The 21,747-nt window shown below is 43.0% G+C and overlaps 1 protein-coding gene across 3 annotated transcripts in view; it reads left to right on the top strand.

Moving 5' to 3' along the window:
• ZNF608 (zinc finger protein 608) overlaps positions 1 to 21,747 on the top strand; it is a 114,872-nt gene that overhangs the window by 5,093 nt on the left and 88,032 nt on the right. The gene's annotated exons all lie outside the window — the stretch shown is intronic.

Below are 21,747 nucleotides of genomic sequence, written 5' to 3'. Positions count from 1 at the left end.
AACCCCAGCCTCGGTGTCCATGGGTCGTTGGGGTTTTTTTCCCCAGTGTGGAAAAACTGGGATGGTTTTGGTGGCTTTTTAGGACTATACCCTGGTTCCCTCGCCCAGTTCTTAGCTGGAGGTCTGAGTGTTCTCCCGTGGGTTTCTGGCTTGCCTACGGGATGGGATGGGATGGGAGGGTTGGTTCAGACAAGTGAAAAAATAGGCTTGGCCGGCCGATTACTGTTCCTGAAAACCGCCAGAGGAGACGAGAATTGGGGGTTGCATTTGAGCAGAGGTCTGGTTAGGCACTGCCTTTGCAAAACTTGCCCCCAGGGCCGGGCCTTTTGGTGCTGGAGGCCTGTGACTTACTGGTCTGGTGATGGTGGTACGCTGGGTCCTGTCCGCAAGTGCTGTCCACCCTGCGGGTTGGGAGCGAGCTGGGGGTGTGAGTAATGTTTTTGTGAAATCAGTCTTTAGATTAATCCTGCAGGCAGTGCCTTGCAGAAGCAAAGATTCATATCCTGTGATTTATGGCATGGTTGTTTGGAAATGTGCTTGTTAAATACTTCGGTGTTTCTGCTCTTTCTAACTTGATCAGAACAGTAAGACGTCTGTGGATGACTATTTCCGTGGACAGTTATCCGCTGCTCAAGGTCTTCAGACCTTAGGGTTTTCGTTTTTTGTGTGCTGAAGACTTCAGGGCTGGGAGTGCAGGAAGAAAGTTCTGACTTTATGATTTTAGAAGTTGTTGAAGGTCCATCCAAGTGGAGATAACGCCGGTCTCACAGAAATCCAGTGGTCGCTTCTCTTATTCGTATGCCTTTGGGCAGGCAGCATTTTACATTGATGACTTTAAATGCGTCTTTAAAAATCCCAGGTTTCGATTCTTCCATTTCATTGCGTGGTTGCACATCATTTCTGCTAAAAGGCGTTCTGAAATCTTCTTATTACTTAGTACAGTAGGGCATTTACTTTTGTTGCCAATAGTCTTCAAATTGCACTTCTAATCTGCTCTAACTATCTAGATGAATTGCCCTAATCCAGTGCTCACAATGGCTGTGGTTAAGGAGTCAGAACCATTTGATTGGATTCACTGCTGCCTGGAATGTGGGAGGTACTGCCCTTTTGCATTCCCCTTAGCCTTTTAATCTTCCAGCCAAATGTTCACATTCAACAATTTTGTTTAGCTGGCAGTCGGAACATTTCTGTATCTCAAAGGCTGCTGTCATGGCAACTGAGATTAGAGCACGGTGTCGGTTCTCCAGTTTTTGTGTTCTTTTCACTTTCCAGTCACAGAGGAAACTGCATGAAGAATGGAAGAATTAAATTATTCATATACGTGCAACTCATCTGGAGTCGGGAGCAGTATAAAGGCGATAATGTGAATTACATACGTGAAGAGCAAACAAGTCATGATGGGGCTGGGGGGTGGAGGAGGGGAGAGAGCACAGCGCCTTTAGACGCCCTCCACCGCCAGCCGGCCGCCAGCCGGAGCCCCCGGTGTTGGTACAGGGACCCTTCAGGGATGGCTCCGAGGGGCTCGAATCCTGCCGTGTTATGTTGGCCATTCTCTGTCAAGCGGGGGGGTGTTGGCTCAGGGACCTGGGTCCTTAGGCTCTCCTCCCTCCCCCTGCGCCCCCCCTCCCCCAGTACTTAAGCATCCTTGCCTCCTCGGCTCCCTGGGCTCCCCGAGATGGCACTCGCTCGGACAAATGCCACCCAGGGAAGTCACTCTGATTCCACTAACTCGTGGATGGAAAAATGAGACCTCAATTTAGGGACGGCTTCCTAACGATAGGAGGGTCCTCTGTTGAGCAGGTAAAGATTTCGTAGGACCCGCTTTACCTGACCAAGTATTTCAGCACCGAGGCATCTTTGAGAAAGGTTTCTTGTGACGTTTTGTGTAATGTTTTCATTTCAGCCTGGCTTGATTTTCTGGAGTAAGTGCCTCAAAAGTGAAGATGATTAATTTTCAGCAATCAGATGTGGCTCATGGCGCGGCCAAGTGTGAACACGGAAGAAGGGTTGTATGTGTTCACGTTTTTCTTCTGTGTGTGTGTGTGTGTGTGTGTGTGTGTGTTTCCCTGGCTAAAAGGTTTCACAGGAGATTCATAAGACTTGCTGTCACCGGTTAATTTTCACAGCATGCTTAAATGTCTATTTTTGGTCTGTTTATTCTGTTTCTACACTACACAAAGTCATGTAAAACATGATAAATTGGACCTTATGAAACCTAATTAAATCAATGAGTGTTCTCCTTTATGTGGAAACCACAAGTATGTTGTAAAAGTCGCCACTCCCTTAATACGTGAGCAAAATCAAAACATGCCATAATTCTAAGATGTTTGAGCTATATTTCTATAGCCTATTTTGTGGTTAAGCCACCAGTGACATGTCTGAATAAGTAGATTTGACGGGTTGGCTTTGGGTTGTTAAAACCTGCTTCTCCACCTTACCCCCCCTTTCTTTTGAAGCATAATGGCCTGTATTAAGGCTCTTCTGCCTGTATCCTTCTGAGCTGTCTTACAGTTTTGACTTATCAGACACAGGCATTCGGCCGGGGCTAAATAGCGTACGTGGTTTTATTTGATCGCCGGAAAATTCAAAACTACGTAGAAGAATTCTTAAAAATACCTGATACTTAAAGACACATGAAAGGCACGGGAGATCTTACAGTTGTGTCTCAGGGCCCTGACGACTCAGTACATATTCAGAAAAGAGAATTACTCCTCTGATAATCATACTGCTTTCATTAAGCTGGTCCTTAACAGCCTAAAGGTGGTGTCTGCAAATAGACCTGTCTATAAGGGATATCATTCATTTTATTTTATTCTCTCCTAGAAGCCTTTTACACTTCACTGGGGAATTCTGGCACATTTTCTAAGTGAGCGGGAGCGGTTTAAGAACATATTTTGATTAACGAGTTTCGTGGACAATGTGCGTCCCCCCTCTGCCCCCAAAGCTAGTGCGCCCTACAAATTCTGCTTAGAGAGTGCAGTTTATCTACTGTGAAATAAAAGGGCAGAAAGGTCACTTGCTGTAATTAAAGAACAAAGTCTATTGTTGTCAGACAGCAAACTGTTTTGAAAGCCACATAAGGGATTTAGCGGTTAAAAACGTTGGTAACTAAGGGTGGCTCCCAGTCAGTGTTGAGCCCGCTCCTTACTTTTCTATAAGCTGCCTCTGAGGGGGACAGGGCTTTTTGAGGTGGGTGAGGAGGCCATCCGTTCCCCGAGCAAATGTTCTGTGAGAACCCAAGGAACTGGGGAGCGTCTGTGTGTCCAAGCCGATCACTGAGTCCTGAGCGTACGTGGCATTGGAAATGTATCAGGGTCGGGTGTGCTGGAGAGATGAAAAAAAAAATACGCACAAGGGGCTAAAGGAGATAAATAGTGTTTCGCAACTTTTAATAACTTTGCAAATAGTCTGGAAAAAAAGAGTGTGTGTGTGGGGTGGGGGAGTCATTGTCCAAGTGTCACCAGGTTAAGAATGTTCTTCAGGTGAAATTGCTTGGCTCCAAGATGGTTTTAATTAAAGTGTTATAAAGACTTATTTTTTCCTAAGCAGCATTTTATATGCCGAAAGTGCTAAGCAGAAATCTCCCTAACCACAGAGGTGTTCAATAACCAGATTCAAACAACATGGAAAGGACCATCTGTTCTTCGTTTTCAGCTTGAAAAACAAGGATTGAATGGCTGAGATTTGCTCCCATTTTGACTGTGTCTGTGTGTGAGTGCGTGTTTTTTTAATTTAAAAAAGTTCACCTGGTACTTCATAGAAACTTGAAATTGCAGTAATATGAGCAACGCTGTGAAAACACATGTTCCTACATTTATTTTAACCAGTTCCACTTTTATTTAAAAGATTTCCAGAAGCCCAGCCATTGAACACTTTATAATGGCTATTCAGTTCCTGCAGGCAATCACAATGAGGGGTCAGTTCTTCAAAGATCTCACTATTTAGTCAGTACCTGAATTATTCTGTCAATTTTCCCCCTGGAGGCCGGAGGGGTAAAGGCTCTTTCCAGGCTAACTCTGTTCAGCGTTTATCGGTTAATCTAATTGTGTGTGATAGCACTTTGCACTGGTGTTTACTGGACCAGACCTTGCTCTTCTTTAGAGCTGTATCTAGGATTGTTGATAATGGGGAAAATATTCTTTCAGCGATGATAACTTTTGAGTCCTTGACTTTTAGACATTAAGCTTGGTTCTGGGTTTAGTAAGAGCCCTGGGTGAAACATTATCCGGCCTTTGTTTGAGGTCTTTTATAGAAGCTAATGACTGGGCTTGTGCCTCCCAGAGATAAATGACATTATCTCTGAGTGGGCTGACAGGAAACAGACATGTTAATGGTGAGGCTGCGGGGAAGATCTGCTCGGGTTCTGACAAAAGAGTCAAGAAGGGACCCTGGTTGTGGTCATTAACACATAATGCATTCTTGCTCTTCCTAAGAGGCCCTTGATAATTGGAAAGCTATTTTAGCCACAAGCACTTAAATCATAAATCTACTGCTCCTAGTTTCTTTACATTTTTAAAAGTAGCGAAGTAGTGTGTATGTTTGTTGTTAACAAGTGTATGATCTTTTTTTTTTTTTTCTTCTTTTTAAATGGCGGCGCTTCTAGGCTGGGTGGTAATGACGTCTGGGAGAGGGGCCCTGGGAACTGGCTAAATCAGATGGGCTCTCTTTGTCTTTCCTCGTGCCTTAGTCATCCCTCTGTTTTTACAAACCAAAAAAGTGGGTCCAGAAGCTAACAAGAAATCATTTTTATACGTGACGTTTGCCTCGTGGGAGAGGCATAAAAAAATCTGTTTTTTAGAAGTTGGGGACAAGATTTTGTGCAGTGATGTGAAGGTGATGAAACCTGCCTTTTGAAGTGTATGCTTAAAAAGTCATGGGTATAATTGAGTTTCCCTGCAGTTTAAACTCTGCTTCTTGAGCACAGATAATTGCCATGTTGAACACACGCTAGAGGTGTAGAAGAGGTGGAAGGATCATGTTATTCTCTTCCTTAATATTAAGCACTGAAAGTTTTTCATAGTAATTACCGCAGCACAACATAGTTTTGATTGCCAGCACTCTGAACTTGCCAGTGATCTGAACATCACGGGTTTCGCTTGAATACTAAACAGTTTATTCCCTTGTGTAGCGTTCTTGTAGAACATGGAAGCCAGAAGTAAGGAGATACTGGGCAGTCGCTAACATCACGGTGGATAGAAGCCTTCGTCACTAGGATTGTTGGTTAATGAAGAGTATTCTCAATCTGTACATTTCAGCATATAGATAGGGAAAGAGAACAGGTGAAATCTTTGCCTCGGGAATGACTTAGGTCATCATTTAGAGGCTAATATACGGATCAGCTTGCTGCCCTGTAACTCACATTTCCTAGGTGTATGTAAAATTCTTAAACAGCAGAATTCAGCTGAGTAAATTGAAAGATCAAATTGGCTTTATTCAGGGATTCTCGAATTGGGCAGTATTCATCTAGCAAATAGAAAGGAGCTCCAAAGAACTGTAGGGAAAGTAAGGTTTTGAAAGGCGGGGAAGGGGGCAGGCAGGAGAGGGAAGTTTATATTAGAGTGCTTTCCTAAGGGGGACGGAAGGGGTCTTTTGGTTTTCTCACTGGAGCTGACCAGGTAATCCCGTAATGATGGGTTAAAGGCTACATTCCTGGGAGAGGCTGAAACTGCAATTAGATTAGCATTAAGTCTTGGTTTGCTGATGTGGTGTTTAGCACAAGTGACTCCATTTTGTACCTGTTGTTTCAGTTTTCCCCTTTGATTAGGTTTAGCTAAACTGTGAGAGATGTGATCAGACTTTAAGGTATTAGCAGCGCTGCCAGTGAACCGTCTGACGTTCTCCCAGTTCTTAGTTGATTCTTTGGGTGGTATTCTTGGGGCGCGGCTTCAGGCTCACCAGTTTTTACTTGGTTATTTTCTTCAATGCTTGTCTGGCATTCCAGTCTTAGGGGGCTCATCTGCTTGGTGGTTAGCGGTGGCGAACATGCCTTTAAAGCTTCTGAGAGAATATCGCTGGCCAGGGAGATTATTGTGAATATCGTAAGTAGGATAATTCCCAGTGCCTGGAGTGCACTTTGAAGCCATGGTCCCCAACACCCAAACCAATACAAAATCCACTAAGTCAAAGAAAGACACTGCTCTAGGAGTCCGTTTTTAAGCTAAGTGGCCTGCTCAGTCATCTTAGATAGCCGAGTTTGAACTTTGAGGGAAACGTTAATTCAGGCGAAGCGGGCAGTATTGGCTGTAACATGGACACCTCCTTGTTCAGGTCGAGGATAAGCATGGGCCGCCCTATTCTCCAGAATAATGTTGGCCAGAGAGTCTAGAATGTCTGGCGGGCAGCTTTTGCATTAGCAGCGGATTCCGTAGTGCTTTCAAGAGTTAAGGATGGGTTCCTAATCATAGCCTCATATTTACGCTAATCAGGGAAACTGAGACCTGCCAAAGGGAGCTGATTTGGAATCCTGAGAGCCCCCTGGTACAGCTGTGGGAGCCAGTAAAACGTACAGGTTTGTAGAGCATGCGGATGGTTTTATTCTGCTTACTCTGGTTCTGTATCCCTTTCTTTGTACCGAACCAGGGTATAAGGTTCCCCGGGGCTTGGGGGTGTTAACCAGAGACATGGAAATGGACCCTCCGGGTTAGGGAGTCTGAGAAAATAGAGGAAGGGCTGATTTGTTTGCGAGAAACTGAGGCGCAGGAGCCCAGGGGCAAGTTCAACCGATGTTTGGAGGTTGGGTTATGAAAGAAGCAGTGTACCTCAGCGTCGGCTGCTTGTCTAAGCAGTCAGTTTGATTTGGAGGTCTCTGGCAGGAGTACGGAGTACAGGAGCTGTCGGTGGAGACTTCTTCAGCTACGAGAGACATTGTGTATCTGAGGTTCAAGTCTCTCAAGTTTGGCTGCCAGCTGAGTCGTAAGGAGGACCTGGTGCATTTCTTCCAAGGATACTGAAGGGTGGTCTTTGTTCTTAGTGACTGTGAATCAGAAGGGTGGGAGAAAATTAGCAACGTCTGTTGGACCTGTAGCCAGATATTGTAAGAAACTGGAAGAATTCAGGGCCTGGTCCAGGTATAGGTAAATAACAAAACCTCAAAGGCAATTAATAGGATTGGAATCTAACATATAGTTAAAGGTGCAAACATTTTTTTCTCCCTCCAGTTCTCTCCAGGTTATACCAAAGATAACTGCAGTAAAAGTAATTTGTTTGCTTTAACCTTGGTCTGATCGTTTACATAAGTGCAACAAGAACGGTGATGGACCAGGGCGCCTAGACGGTTCAGTCGGTTAAGTGTCTGACTCTTGGTTTCTGCTCAGGTCCTGATCTCGTGGTTTCGTGAGTTCGAGCACCACGAAGGCCTCTGCCATGGCCGCATGGAGCGCGCTTGGGATTTTCTCTCTCTCCCTCTTTGCCCCTCCCTGACTCTCTGTTTCTCTCAGATAAATAATGAACTCAAAAAGAAAAGAAAGAATAGTGATTGACCAAAAAAGCTCTTTTTAAGACTGCTTTGCTGGCACCTTGTAAGCAGGGTACCATGCCAGTTTTTCCAAGGGCTTTATTCTAGCTCCATAAAGTCAACCCGTTTTTTAAAAAACACTCTGGTCCCAAGTCTAAGCACATGTCTCTCAAATACAAGATTCCAGTCAAAGTCTTGGTGATATAACACAGTTTCCAATTGTGTCCTGTTACAAACAGAACGGATTCTCATTGAGCTTAAGTAAATAACTATTTTGCCATTAAAAGAATACTCGGGAATTTCCAAATTCTGGAGGAATCGGGGAAAGTAAATATTTCATCTTTGTTTATAAAGGCATACTTCACCAAATTATTAAGTCATAAATAGCTTAAGGGAAACAGTTCCCTCAAATCTGGAAAAACAACATTAAAGAACTAGCACTGTCTCAGCGAAGAAATCATAAAAATTATAATCATCATCCTCCTTTCATTCAGCCCTATGTTATTAATTTTTGTTCTGCTTGAATCCCCTTTTTCCATTAGCTCTGGAAGTTGTTAACCAGTTAGTTTTTACGATCTTAAGTTATCAGAAACCTGTTTGCCAGAGTTCTTTCTGTGAAGTCTAAGATGACATACCTTTGCAGGAACACTTTTTCGAAAGCATTTGAGTAAAACAGTAACCGTCTGACAGTGAAAAGACTAAAAAACAATGTCCGTTGTTAGGGGCGCCTGCCTGGCTCAGTTAGTAGAGCAGGCGACTCTTGATTTCTGGGTCATGACTTCAAGCCTCAACATGGGGTGTGGAGCCTACTTAACATAAAAATTAAAAAAAAAAAATTGTTAAAGATCTGTTGAAAGTTCATTATAAGAAATTGAGAAGAAAATTTGGTTATTTCTATGAGACACATTTTAAAATGAGAGCTGGAATTATGACAGTGTTATAGCAGGACATATTGGACTTGAATTTTATACAGTTGCGGGAATACTAATCATATATGTCTGTCATGTCAAATACAACATAAAGAAGTCTTGGTATTGGGCAAGGGAAAGGGAAAAAAGAAGTCTTAGTATTGTCTTTTATCTGACAATGCTTCCTGTGTAATTTAACATATCAGATAAGCCTACTTAGGTTTTTTTTTTCAGTTTATTTATTTTTGAGAGAGAGAGAGAGAGGCAGAGAGAGAGAGAGAGAGCGAGCGTGCAGGCGCTTGAGTGGGGAAGGGAGAGAGAGAGGGAGACACAGAATCCAAAGCAGGCTCCAGGCTCTGAGGTGTAAGTACAGAGCCTGATGCAGGGTTCAGACCCACAAAGCACAAGATCGTGACTTGAGCTGAAGTTGGAGACTCAACTGACTGAGCCACTCAGGGGACCCAGATAAGCCTACTTAGTTTAACAGTTCCCATTTTATAAGAAGAGAAAACAGATCTTTTCAGATATTCTAGGGACCCTCTGAAAAATCTCAAAGTTAGTTCTAAGCCACAAAGACTTCATTTAGGATTTAATCCGGGGACGTTTGTAAAAGAAAGAAAAAAACCGAAAAAACTTACAACTCCTGAGATGAGGAGTAGCATGCTCTACTGACTGAGCCAGCCACGCGCCCCACAGACTTTATTTTTTACATCCAGATTTTGTCATCTGTTTTTCCTTTTGCCCATCCTGAAATAACCGCTTCCCCCAAAAGAATTACTTTTATTTTTCTTTCAACAAAATGCATCTCCACTCACAGATTTCTTTTTTTGCACAGCCTCCTTTCTTTGCAATACAGGATGTTTCTCTTATTATTTCGAGTAGCTCCACTTACATAGATTAGAATTTTTAGCCCTTAAAAATTATATTCTCACGAAACTCAAGAAATAAATAATAGCGTACTGTTACACTAGCATTTTGTGGCTTGGCAAGTTTATAAGTAGTTTTCCTAATTTGTAGAAATACACATTTTCACATAGTAACTCCATTGTGGCACAAAACATGTTTACTATTAGACCCAGATATCTTCAGTTCCTCTGTAAAAGAAGCCCAAAGTGGAGAAACTGATTTTTAGTAATGTTTCAGTACTTAATTTGTAGATGATCTAGATATTCAGTGGACTTATCATTTAACTTAGCAAAAGTAGCTAAGAAATAGCAGCCAAAAAATTTTGAAGACTAATTGCTGAAAAGTTCACAGAGAAACCTTATCTCCTTTGCATCTATTTTTAAATCATTTGTTCTTAACAATTATGTTTAATTACCTATGAAAATTTCATTAGGTATTAGACCAATTCAGTCATTGTCCCAAGTCATTTTTCTGGTTGACAAATTTTGTAGCAGAGATAACATGAAGTTACTCGATTAACAAACCCAGGCAGAATAAAAAGTTGTATGTTTGCTTTGGATTCAATGTTAATAACTCCAGCAACATGCCTATTTTTAATTAAACCAACAACGTTAATCTAGTTGTTGAACTTGAAAAAATGCTGGGGTTTTTATGTTTTCTAAGGGTTTAGGGATCCTTACACAAAGACTTTAGAAAAGGTATTCTTCTGGGTGAGGTTTTATTTTAGGGGAAAACGCCTAAAAACATGTTATCATGTTCTGAATAAAAGCTTCCAATTTGGCGATCTACTAAAAAAAGATTCTTTAAAGTATCTTGACAGTTTTCACCCGGGATAAGTAGTAAATATCTCTGGCAATATTGAACAACCTCTTGGACGTAAGAGGTGTCCCCAAAGACAGTGCAAAACTTATTTTCCTCCTTCTGCTGGGTGCCACAGAGATCTGGGAGAGGTGACTCTAGTTAAGAACTTTCATCCCTAGCTGGCTTTTGTTAGTTTTCCCAGGACCCCATCTGCAGGCTTCGAGGGGGTTTAAAGCATGCACCAGAATTTGGTGAGGTTTTTCATTAATTTTCATTTTGGCTTGCCTTTGGCGTTTTAAGGGAAATAACACAGCAATTTACCAGAGAATTCCTTTGTTGAGGTGGGCATGGGTGGCTCAGTCAGTTGAGTGTCTGACTCTTGATTTTTGGCTCAGGTCCTGATCCCGCAGTTGTGGGGTCGAGCCTCCTGTGAAGCTCTTAGCCTGCTTGGGATTCTCGCTCTTCCACTTAGGCTCTCTCTTTCTTTAAAAAACAAACAAACAAACAAACCAACAACAACCAAAAAACCCCAAAGAACAAAAGGGAAAATTCCTGAGCGCTGTCAACTCTGGGAGGGTCCTATATGACATTCTCCAAGGGCATTTGAGGGCTTGTCCCTAAAGCTTATAATTTGGCAGATTTTGTCTATTGTCATGTTCCATAGTCTTTTTAGAGTGCTTACCTATTGTCATGACCTCAGCTTATTTTCTGCCTTTTTATTAATTCATTAATCTGAGGAGATAATCTGTTTATAGACACTTTTGAGGATGTCGTTTGGGTTTAGGAAATTTATTTTATTTTTTTATTTTTAGAGAGAATGCACAAGTGGGGGAGAGAGGCAGAGGGAGAGAGGGAGAGCATCTTTTTTAATTTTTAACATTTATTTATTTATTTTGAGAGAAAGACAGAGCCCATTAGCTGGCGAGTGGCGGAGTTGGGGGTGGGGGGAAGAGAATCCCAAGCAGGCTCCACACTGTCAATGCAGAGCCCCATGTGGGTCTAGATATCACAAACTGTGAGATTATGATCTGAGCTGAAATCACGAGTTGGATGCATAGCCATTTAACTGACCGAGCCACACAGGTGCCCTGGGTTTAGGAAATTTTTAAACTGAGGCCCTTTGTCCAAGGAGTGAAAGATAACTGATGATGGTCACCTGTAGCCTCCAGTGGTCTTATTTCAAAACCATTTAATAGTCTTTTCAGAGTGAAAAGTAGACGTAGATAAAGGATCAATAGAATCAGCACTCAAAGGGTGTAGGGAAGCAGTGGGGGTTAGGTTTAGAGTTTTTTGTTTTGTGTACTTTTTGTAGTTTTAATTTTTCCTTAGCGCTTTGCAGTGAGTCTTTCAATGTAGCTACTTTGGAATTTTGAAGACTTTGGAGGCTTAAAATAGGTAATCCATTCTGTTTGTTGGATTTGGGAATCATTGCTTTTAAGTACACTTCTTCTATGTTCTTATCTAATAGGAGCATTCCTCTTGGTGGCCATTCTAAGTCCCCTGAGGGCTGGCAGCTATTTGGTAGGACCCTGGCCACAAGTGGAGATTAACCCACATTTGTGTCTGGCTCTGTTTGGGAGCCCCCAAACCCTATGCTTATGTCCTCAAGTTCTTAGGACAGAAGACAAGCTCAGTACGTTTTGTTTTGTTTTGTTTGTTGCCATTTTTTATATTGATTTATGGCTTCTGGGACCCTAGTTCTTAGACACCAAATAAGCAGGTATGCCTGGAAGTGGTGCAGTTAACTCTTTAGGTTTTAAGGGTCTCATTTTTTTGGCTAAGTCTCTGGCTGTCTTGGAGCCAAACTGATAACTAAGAGGGATGTGTCATTGGGTTAGGGATCGTGTGGGTGTTCTACATGGCACCCTATGACGTGGAACATTTCTGGAGGTTGGCAGGCGACCTAGTGTCCATCTAAAGCTGTTCCATCAATGTTTCATCAACTTTTCCTAGCATGAAGGGCCCTGCGCTGGGCAGTGAGTGCTCTAACAGCTTTTAAGGGCTTGACCCATGCTATCAGTTTTGTGGCTTTTTGTGTGTATGTTTGTTTTGTTTTGTTTTGTTTTGTTCTTCAGAGATTCCCATAAGCAACAGCCTTTAGCTTAAAACCAAATATTTTTCATCTCAGACCTCGCATTGGACCCAGAACAGCTTCAATCGGACCCAGTCTGGTTTTTTAAGTTGGACCCCATCTGGTAACCACTAGCATGACCCAGTGTGGAATCTGGGTAGAGTGGGGAGAGGATTTGGCAAGGACTTCCAATCAAATGAGGAAATGCAGAAAGCCAGTTAGATAGGCAAGGGAGTAGAACTCAGAACCGAGAGGAACTCACCTGAGGCCCTGTCCTTGGAAATGGTGAGGAAGACAACCCAAAAGTTTTCTTCGCGGCTACCACACCTGTGTTTCTCCTTCCTCATCTGCAGTGCTCTTGCCATATCTGTTAAGCAGCAAAACACCACTGAGTAACTATTGAGATCAACTTGGCTTTGTTGAAGGATTCATGAATCAGCATCCAGTGTAGTGAACAGAAAGGAGCTCTGGAGAGTCATAGAAAAGAAAAGGTTTTTAAAGGTAGAAAGTGTGTAGGACAAGGAAGTTTATTGGCAGAGTCACCTTGTTTTAGGTGGGGTTGCCTTCCTAAGGAGGAGAGAAGGGGTCTTTTGGATAGATTTTCTGTCTCGTGCTGACCATGACCAGGTAATCCCAGATCACCTAGTTAAAGATTGCATTCCTACGCAGAGGCTAAAGCCGTAGTTAATTGATGCGTTCATTTGTTTCGCTGACGTGGGGCTTGGCATTAGTGACTCCATTTTGGGCCTGTGCTTTCTTTTTTAGCAGTAGGTTATAATTGCATATGTAGATAGTGGGTTGGGAGTAGACTGACAATATCTAGTAGGTATGGGCTTTTTTTCCCTACCAGAAATGTCATTGTCGGTTTTATGTTCCACTCTGCTACAGAGTAAATGGGGACCTCATTGCCCCGGCCCCTCCGGGTGGGCCTGAACCAGATGAAGTTTCACAAAGTGCCTACTTGCTGTCTGTTGCAAGTTCTTTTTAACTTAAACTAAAGCATTTTGGCAATTGGAACAAAGCTTTAGCAACTGAATGGAAAGTTAAACTCTTTCCTCATCTATTGACCAGCAGTTGGGTTATTTGTTAATGTTTACTTGAGAACTCAGAGTATCTTCAAGGGAGTGAGATTGGCACATTGCACCTTAGGCAGAATTTTGCGTATGTGCCAGATTTTGGTTAGAAATACCTGTGGTACGTACGGTATGAAAAGAGATCATGGGTTTTGCCTGAAGAACTGAAATAAAGGATCTTGGAAGCAAATGCTTTTCAGTGGGTCATGGGCCTTGAAGTACCTGGATCGCATTTGGTATTTAGAAGGCTTTCCGCCCCCCACCCCCCTTACGGTGAAGCTAAGTGAAGATTTATTTTTAAAATTTTTATTCTTGAGAGAGCGCATGCCCGTGAGTGGGGGGAGGGGCAGAGTATGCGAAGCAGGCTCCCGTGCTGAGAGCAGAGTGCCCCATGCCAGGCTCGAACTCATGGTCGGTGAGATCATGACCTGAGCAGAAGTCTGACGCTTCTCCGACTGAGCCACCCAGGCGCCCTGCTAAATGAAGACTTAAAAAAACAGTACGTTATAGTTGGAAGAGAGAACTCAAAGGGAAAGGGTGTTTTTGTTAGAACAAACGAGTTTGAAGCAATGAGTAAATACGACTGCTGATTTTTTTCAAAGCTGCTCTCTCCTCTTCATCCCCACCCTCGTCCTCAGTTTGATTATTATTCACTGTGACTATTCCAGCTCAACCACCAAGCTTTTTGCCTCTTGGGAATCCTCATTGTCAGCTAGGACCGTAAGAAAAATGTGCCTACAAGAGACTTTTAGGCATATTCCAATAATGCCATGTGAATGCAGCTTTTACAGTTTGAAAATATATTGATTATATTTGGTGTTGTGTCTAATGATTTTAGAAAGCAGATAGTTAAGCTGTGGAATGGGCTTATTATGTTAACCAGAGAGCAGATGGCATGGTGCCACAGACGTATAATTTTACTTAAAGGGACTTTTAAGGTTTTGATGTGTTTTCTTTTCCTCTTATTTCCCTGATGGCTTCTTTTTATTGAAGGGTAACTTAAGGAGACCTGGTAGCAATTTTACTGCCTTCCCCTGACAGTTTGAAATAATAGCGTGGTCTCTGGTTGCACTGATCTTCCACCAGTCAACTTGATTCTGGTTTTTGTCATGTGGCAGCGAATTAAAAAAAAAAAAAAACAACAAAACAAGTGTTTGTAGTATGTTTTAAGAAATGGACTCTTTTATATACTTCAATTAGCAACAGACGATCACGTTCCAATTGGTCACACTTTCATAAACTTCTAGAAGTCACCCTTCATCCTTTTGATTAAAGAAAACTGGTTCGGTTTCTTAGGAAAGCACGTCTGGCCCTCTGGTTCCTTTAGGTGCACCTTTTTGTTGTTCTTTCGCCTTCCATCACTGAGGGTTCAGAGGTCACGTCTAAGTTGTTCCTGGTTCGGTTAGCAAGCTTGCCCCTTTCTGGAAGGCTGTGCTTTTTCGGGTTGCTGCACCCACTGCGCGTTAGAATTCGCTTGGCATAAAAATCCCAACTTATTTTTATGCCTCGATTTTACAGTTTTACCCATTCTTCTCTTGGAACATCATCAGGGTGAGTTGGAAAACATCTCCTGACTTTTGTTTTGCAAAGTGTGTGTAGCCAGGCCAGATTACTTTTGGATTTCCTGTCCCCTCCTTGGCCGATTTTATGGATGGCTCATGTTAAAAGCAACAATAATGTTTGAATTGGAAGGGTTGAAGCCTCGGGTTTTCATTCTTCACGGAGAACTGTTTATTTGTGTGTGGTTCACCACAGTACATGGATAATGCTATCAAATCTGTGCTTTATTATAGGCTTATGACTAGCACAGCAGCCCTTCACTTCTGTTTCTGCGCTTTCGTTCTATGCCAATTCCTTTGTGATGGAAATGAAATTAGAACTGAATCTTTCCAACCAAGGGGAAAATAGGCACAACAAACAGAAACTGCCCCTTGAGCCGGTTGAGAAGTAAGCAGAGGTGATGGAAGAATCTATGTATATTTTTTCAAAGTAAGTGAAATACATAGAAAAGTACCCGAATTTAACTTTTCCGTGAAGATCCCTGGCAGATGGGCCGAACGCTTTGACCAGTGGAGGCGACTCCAACAGCTAGGCTTCCCTCCCTTTATGCTGTTTCCCATCTTCGGGCACTGATTGAAAAGCGATTCCCATTCCCAAACCTCCACACCGCTTTGAAGGTGGAATCCGAGTTAAGTAATACGGTTTGCTTCTGCTCCCCGAAGGGAACAGCGTGATTTAAAAACAGCAATCGAGCTTTTTCCGCCTCAAACTCCATTTGGCCACTTGTCTCCATTTACATTCCTTGCCCAAATCCTCCACCAGCCTTTCCATGATGCCGCAGCAGATGCCAGACACTGAAGTAGAAAGCGAGCAGCTGTTTCCATTACTCCATTGCTGGATTATCCTCCACAATCTGCTTGCCTTCTCTCTCCACGCCCCCCCCACCCCCCTCCGACTTCTAAAAGAAAGAAACCTTCCTTGCCTCCGACTTTTGCATGCTCCAGTTTATCAGTCTGTAGGTTTTCTATCTTATCAGGACCGCTGCTTTGCTCTGAAGGCCCGTTTATTGTTCCAGGCGGCAGCAGATGGAGTGCCAGGGCCCGGGGGCGTGGCNCGCGGCCGGGGGCGCGCCCTCCTTCCCGCCCCGCACCCGTTTATAGCCCTGAGCGCTGTAAATCTGTCAGCTCTTCCCGACGCCCTCACCTCTTTCTTCATTTGCTCCAGCTTCTAGTTTGACAACGTTCCCCCGAGGCGGAATTCTAATCTGCTTCCAATTAGTTGCAAAATGTGACTGAAATTTCCACATTATGACTGCTGTTTTACTTGCACGCACACATCTAGAAACAAATTAATGCTCTTGAATATTTATTTTTTGAGCCNTCATATATTTGGTTTATTTAACACACACACACACACACCCAGCAATTATGGTGGGGTCTCCCCATCTCTTAATAAACCTTTTCCATCTTTTCAAGATTTGTTCGAATGTATTACATATGTTTGTTATGCAAATAAATTTTGTAGTATTTCTAAAATAAACAAAACAAGGCTGCTGGCCTAAGTTTAACGGAGAGGTCCCAGTGTGGTGTTTTAATACAACACAGATACACACAAATTTAATTCTAAATATGGCTTGTCTGTTTGGCCGAAACACAAAAGAAATGTTATACACTTCATTTTTTTTTTTTCCATTGGTATTCAAAAGCTATAAACCCCAGATAAACAAATCGGGTGATTAACAGGCCTACCAAATACATTAAAGATGTCACTGTGGGCGGTAGTATTACATCCTACAAGTTTGTGCCTGGACCCTGAGCCTGCCTTCTGGAAGCCATTGGAACTGTGGGGCCACAGTGGGCATAGTCATTGGCTAACCCCTTCTCCCTGTGCATAATCCGCTGTTAGACCGTTTGCTGGATTGGGGGTTTTGGAATGGTTCTCCTTTGAAGGTGATCATTCTTCCCAACTCCATTTACTCCTTGTTAGTGGCTATTTTTTAATTTTTTTTTAAAGGAAGGTATGGATTCACCTGATCTATGTAAATATTAGAGGTGTTTAGATCTTAGTTGCTGAGAAGGTCAAGTTTAGCTTTATTTATTACTGGCTTTAAAAGCTATTTTCTCATATACTAGCGAATTGGCGCCAAGGCGTTGGCCCCCTGGCTTTGTATATGCAGAAAGACGGTACCGTTAAACAGTGTAAACTGGTGTGTTTTCTAGACCTCAGCATCTTGGCAGATCGGTATCAACAGTACTAATGAGCTTTGAAGAGGTGTGGAGAATTTCAGTGATGGTAAAGTGGTTATGGCGGTCACATTACTTTATGTTTGTTTTAAGTAACACCTTCACGTACACATAGATCATTTGGGGCATTCCCCCCCGACATGGTCACGTATAATCATAAAAGCCCTACATTGATTTATAATGTTTTTGTACAGACTGTTTTCAATCTATGTAGTCAGGAGCTGGGCATTTATTTCCCTTTGTCTGAAACAGAATTTATTTTAGTATTTCCTACGTATGGAGTATAAATTACTTAAGTTATTTTACTTAGTACTTTTTAGCTATGCCAGACTTCCACAAAAGAAGTAGGCTCGCTCTTTGTATTGCTTCTTTTCTTCCTACTCTATGACTGGAGTAGAAAACATAGCCAGATTGAAATCCTTAAACATTTAAAATGTGGGCCTTTCAGATTGCAGAGACCTCCTGGGTTAAAAAAAAAAAGAAAAGAAAAGAAATTAGTGGCCCCATAGTGAAATGCTCACAATAGCCACGATTGTGCTCGCCCCTCAAGTCCCAGGGTTCACTAATTACCCATTAATGAGGTCAGTCTGCCCTGGCTTTTTCCCTACCTTGGGAGAGGAAAAGCACACAAGACAGTTGGAGTTCAAGTGGATCTTGCTGTATTTGCAACTTAGCACAACTGCTTTGAAGGCCCCCAGGGTGCTTAATTGGGGCTGGGCAGTTTTGTTTTGGGGGAGACTACACACAGCTCCCCATTGTGCTTGCAGAAACCACCGTGGGTCTTGGAAGCATTACGCGCTTTTGTTGATGGTGCATAGTTTTATAAACTCCAAATGAGCTTATTGCCTTTTAACCATTGGGAGCACTAAATAATGGAGGAACCTAGAAGTCTCTGGATTGGGTAGCCGCCAAGCAGTTAAAAAAAAAAAAAAAGAATGAATGGTTTACTTGTAGAGCAAACCATTTGTTTACAGATTAAGATTTATTAGGTCACCCAATCCTATGGACCAGGAAGTGAAAGAATGAGGCTGTAAGGTGTAAAGCTTGAATGCCCAGTGTTCTGTTTTGTGATCATGCTCCGCTGTTTTTACCCGTTTTTCTCAAAAGGAGACTGAACTGTTTAATGGTGAGAACTGCCTGGCCAAGTGTACTTGGTAGGCTGTAAAGAGAGAGGAGAGAGAGGGAGGCAGAGGCACCTTGTCCTTCCTTCTCTGCCTTGTTGGCTTAAGGTTCTTCCAACTGAGAGAGGGACAGTGGCTCTCCGTGAGTTTTCCTGTTTGTTCAGATGAGGGGGGAGCACCGGTTTACAGGGTGGTGGTGGTGGAGGTGGGGAGTAAACATGAGAAAGAAAGGCGTGTGGGAAAACGGAAAGCCTTTGTGAAAACAGCCCCAGACAATGCATTCTCCTGAATAATTGGGACCGTTTACAGAAATTCCCTACTATTTCATTAGTTCCTGGCTACGGTACTAAATGGGGAGTAACTCTCCAGCCTCGGAGGTGAAGCGGTGTACGAGTTTGGGGGTGGGGGGGACAGGCTGTTTGCCTGGCACCCAGCATTTCAGGATGTCTTTTTTTAGGACTAGATGGTACTCATCAGGAGACCAGAAATCATGGCTTTGTTCCCATTGTGGTTGTAGATTGCCCCTCTAATCCCTGTGTGAATTGTTCAAGGAAATCCCTGGGAAAGCGTTGTTTTCTGGAAGTATCATTTTGAATGCACTTCAGTTCACTGTTTTTATTTTTGCGTTCATTTTCCTGGGAGTGGAAACCCTTTAGCTCCAAGGGCTCTTCTGTGTATAAACTGTCACCATAATAACAACTCAGAATACTTACAAGAATGGTTGCTTTAGGATGTCTTTGTATCCTACCTGGCCATGAAAAGCCCGTTCCTTCTGGAACGTTAAGATGATTTATTTTTTGACAGATATGTGAAAATTTAAACTTTAAATATGCCAGATTGGCTTAACGTGTTCGTGTGGGTTTTTTTTTTTCCTCCTTTCTTCCCCCCTGTTTTTCTCCTGAGTTCTGGTCCTACTATTTTTGTATCACGATCATTTTTAAAAAGGGTTGATTTTCGAGTCGAAATCATGGCTGATAGCTTCATTTTGAAAATCTTTCTCTTTGTGGGTGGTGGTGAGCAACAGGAGGAAAAGACGGCATGAAGGTTACATATAGGTCTGCGGGGTTTCCGTCATGTCAGACTAGTGACTTTTCATTGTCCTTTTTTGTTTTTTCTGGAATGAGTATTTGTTCCTCCTGCTTTTCTGTTACTATTTGGTATATTACTGAAACTGGATTTTATTTCTGTGAGCACCCAGCATAATTTCAAAATAGTAAACTTTGAAATCTCATAAAATCTAGCACTGTTACAGTCACCAGTTGATGACATTTGTGTCAAGATTTTTTTTAAAAGATCATGCAAAAAAATTTAAGTAAATAAAAAATCGTGCAAAAAATCGATGTTTTACCAAAGAGGGTAAATCCCTGCAAATGCTCACCTAAATTTGATTTCTTGGGGTTTTGTTTGACTGTTAATACGTGCTCAACCTAGGTTTACTTGGCAAACCAAAAGTGCAGAGATAAACATGGTGCGTGTTAATATTTATGACAACCTAGAGGTTTTGCAAACTTGAAATCTCTTTACAGTANCCAAATTGTCAGCGTGTCCACAGTGTGAATGCTTGTGAGGGCTTTAAAAACCACCTGAACGTCCTGGGCATTTCAGCGAGTTTAGTCCACGTTCACAGGTACCTAAAGAACAGGGAATTGGGGGCACCGGGGTGGCTCAGTCGGTTAAACATCAGACTTCGGTTCAAGTCATGATCTCTAGATTTGTGAGTTTGAGCCCCGTGTCGGGCTCTGTGCTGACAGCTCAGAGTCTTGAGCCTGCTTCAGATTCTGTGTCTCTCTGTCTCTCTTTCTCTCTCAATCTCTCTCAAAAAAACAGTAAAAAATAATAAAAAATCAACAACAATGGGAACTTTGTGCTGAGATCCTGCATCGTAAGGAGGGTTCCCCTTGTCTCTGGTTCCTCCTTTTTGACCTGTTCTGTGTACCGCTTAATTGGGAGCTTTTTGTTGCCCGTTAAAATGTGAAAGGGAGAATGCTAACCTTTTTAAGATGTTCTGAAAATGACTTTTATGCCAAAGTCTAGTGTTTTGTATTTAGTCATATTAAAGGCTTACTTAAAGTCTTCTTTGAAAGCCTAGCATAGGAGTCCAGAAGCTGAGTATAAATTCAAGTGCCTTACGTCCTTGGGAAAATCAGTGGAGTTTCACGTAGCTGGAGTTGGTACAGCTGCAGAGTTTGACGGACAGACAGTTGGTTAGACCACACTGTCCTGTGTTAGATGCATTCGAATTCTGTCATGTCTACACTATTTACCAGTGATAGAAAGACAGCACACGATCACTGGACTTTTTTGGCTTTCTGCTAAGTATACTGATTTGTTTTTAATGTTTATTTTGGTTTTGGTGGGGAGAGAGAGAGAGCGAGAGAGCGAGCGAGCATGAGTAGAGGAGAAGCAGAGAGAGAGGGAGACAGAAGCTGAAGCGGGCTCCGTGCCGTCAGCGCAGAGCCGGAGGCAGGGCTCGAACTCACCAACCGGGAGAGCATGACCTGAGCCGAATAACCCACCGAGCCACCCAGGTGCACCTCATTGTACTGAATCTTAAACACGTCGAGTTCTCTTTTTCTGACCCTTTCAGTGGAATCTGAAGAGGAGCGAAGACTTTTGCTCTTGAAGTAAATCTAGAGAAACTGCCCGGTGTGTTCAAATCCTGTTTTTGGTGGTGTCCCCGTCCTGGATGCAGATCTTCTCAGATCACCTCTGAGTTTGGGGAACAGCTTGCTTGTCCGCACACACAGGGAGCGGGAAGGGCGTTCAGCGGTGGGTGGGGAAGTGGATGCTGTCTTATTATTCTCTCTGTACAGTGAATTCTGACAGTTTTTTTTTTTTTTTTTAAAGAATTTCATTTTGGATGCGTCCTAAGTCACTTCGTGACCTAAGAGTACTACTCACTGTGAGAAGATTCTCTGCAGCGAGGTCTGCTTGCCACTGTGTTATTTGAGCCTGACTGTGCGTGCATAATTGGAGAGATTATTGCAGAGTGTTTTGCTGTGGTAGATGTGGTTTAAATCCTAGCACTGAGCGCAGCATTTACTTTCTCAGCTTACCCACAAAATCTGTGACTAATTTAGTGAATGTGAAGATTTTAGGCCAGATGGTTAGGTTTAATTGTAAAAACTGGAAAGATTTCAAAGTCCCCTTTGTGGGAGTGCAGGAAACAACTGAACACCAAGAAAGAGGGGAAAGTAACGATAAGTCCCTAAATATAGCGTATTTGTGCATTTTTTATTTTGAAACGTGTTCACTCCACGTCTATATGTGTGCACAGTCAAGGAGGAGCTTGGAGGACTTATTATACTCGTCAGCGGAAACACGTAGGAGCGAGAGATAGTTTTTCAGGTTTCGTGGCTTCGTGTGTCCTGTTGAAGGTATTGGCTCCTGTGTGTGTTGGGCCTTCCCTGGGCTCCAAGTAGGTTTCCTCTCCGGTGTGTTGAGAATAGAGGGCTTTCCTATCACCTTCGACTCTTGGTTCAAGAGAGGTGGCAGTTAGCTCATCAGACCTGAGGGGAGCACTGCCCTTGCCCGGGCCCTGGCGGGTGTTCCCCCTCGTTGTGGTGCTCTCCGAGGCCTGGGCCGGCCCCCCCTTCCAGACGTGCCACCCCGTGCAGCTGACGGAGGGAGCCCGGGCAGGAAGGGGTGGTTAGATGGCGGTCAGTGCAGGG

This window comes from Crocuta crocuta, unplaced genomic scaffold (assembly GCF_008692635.1).
Source record: "Crocuta crocuta isolate KB4526 unplaced genomic scaffold, BGI_CrCroc_1.0 scaffold377, whole genome shotgun sequence".
NCBI lineage: Eukaryota > Metazoa > Chordata > Mammalia > Carnivora > Hyaenidae > Crocuta > Crocuta crocuta.
This window is presented reverse-complemented; position numbering and strand designations above follow the sequence as displayed.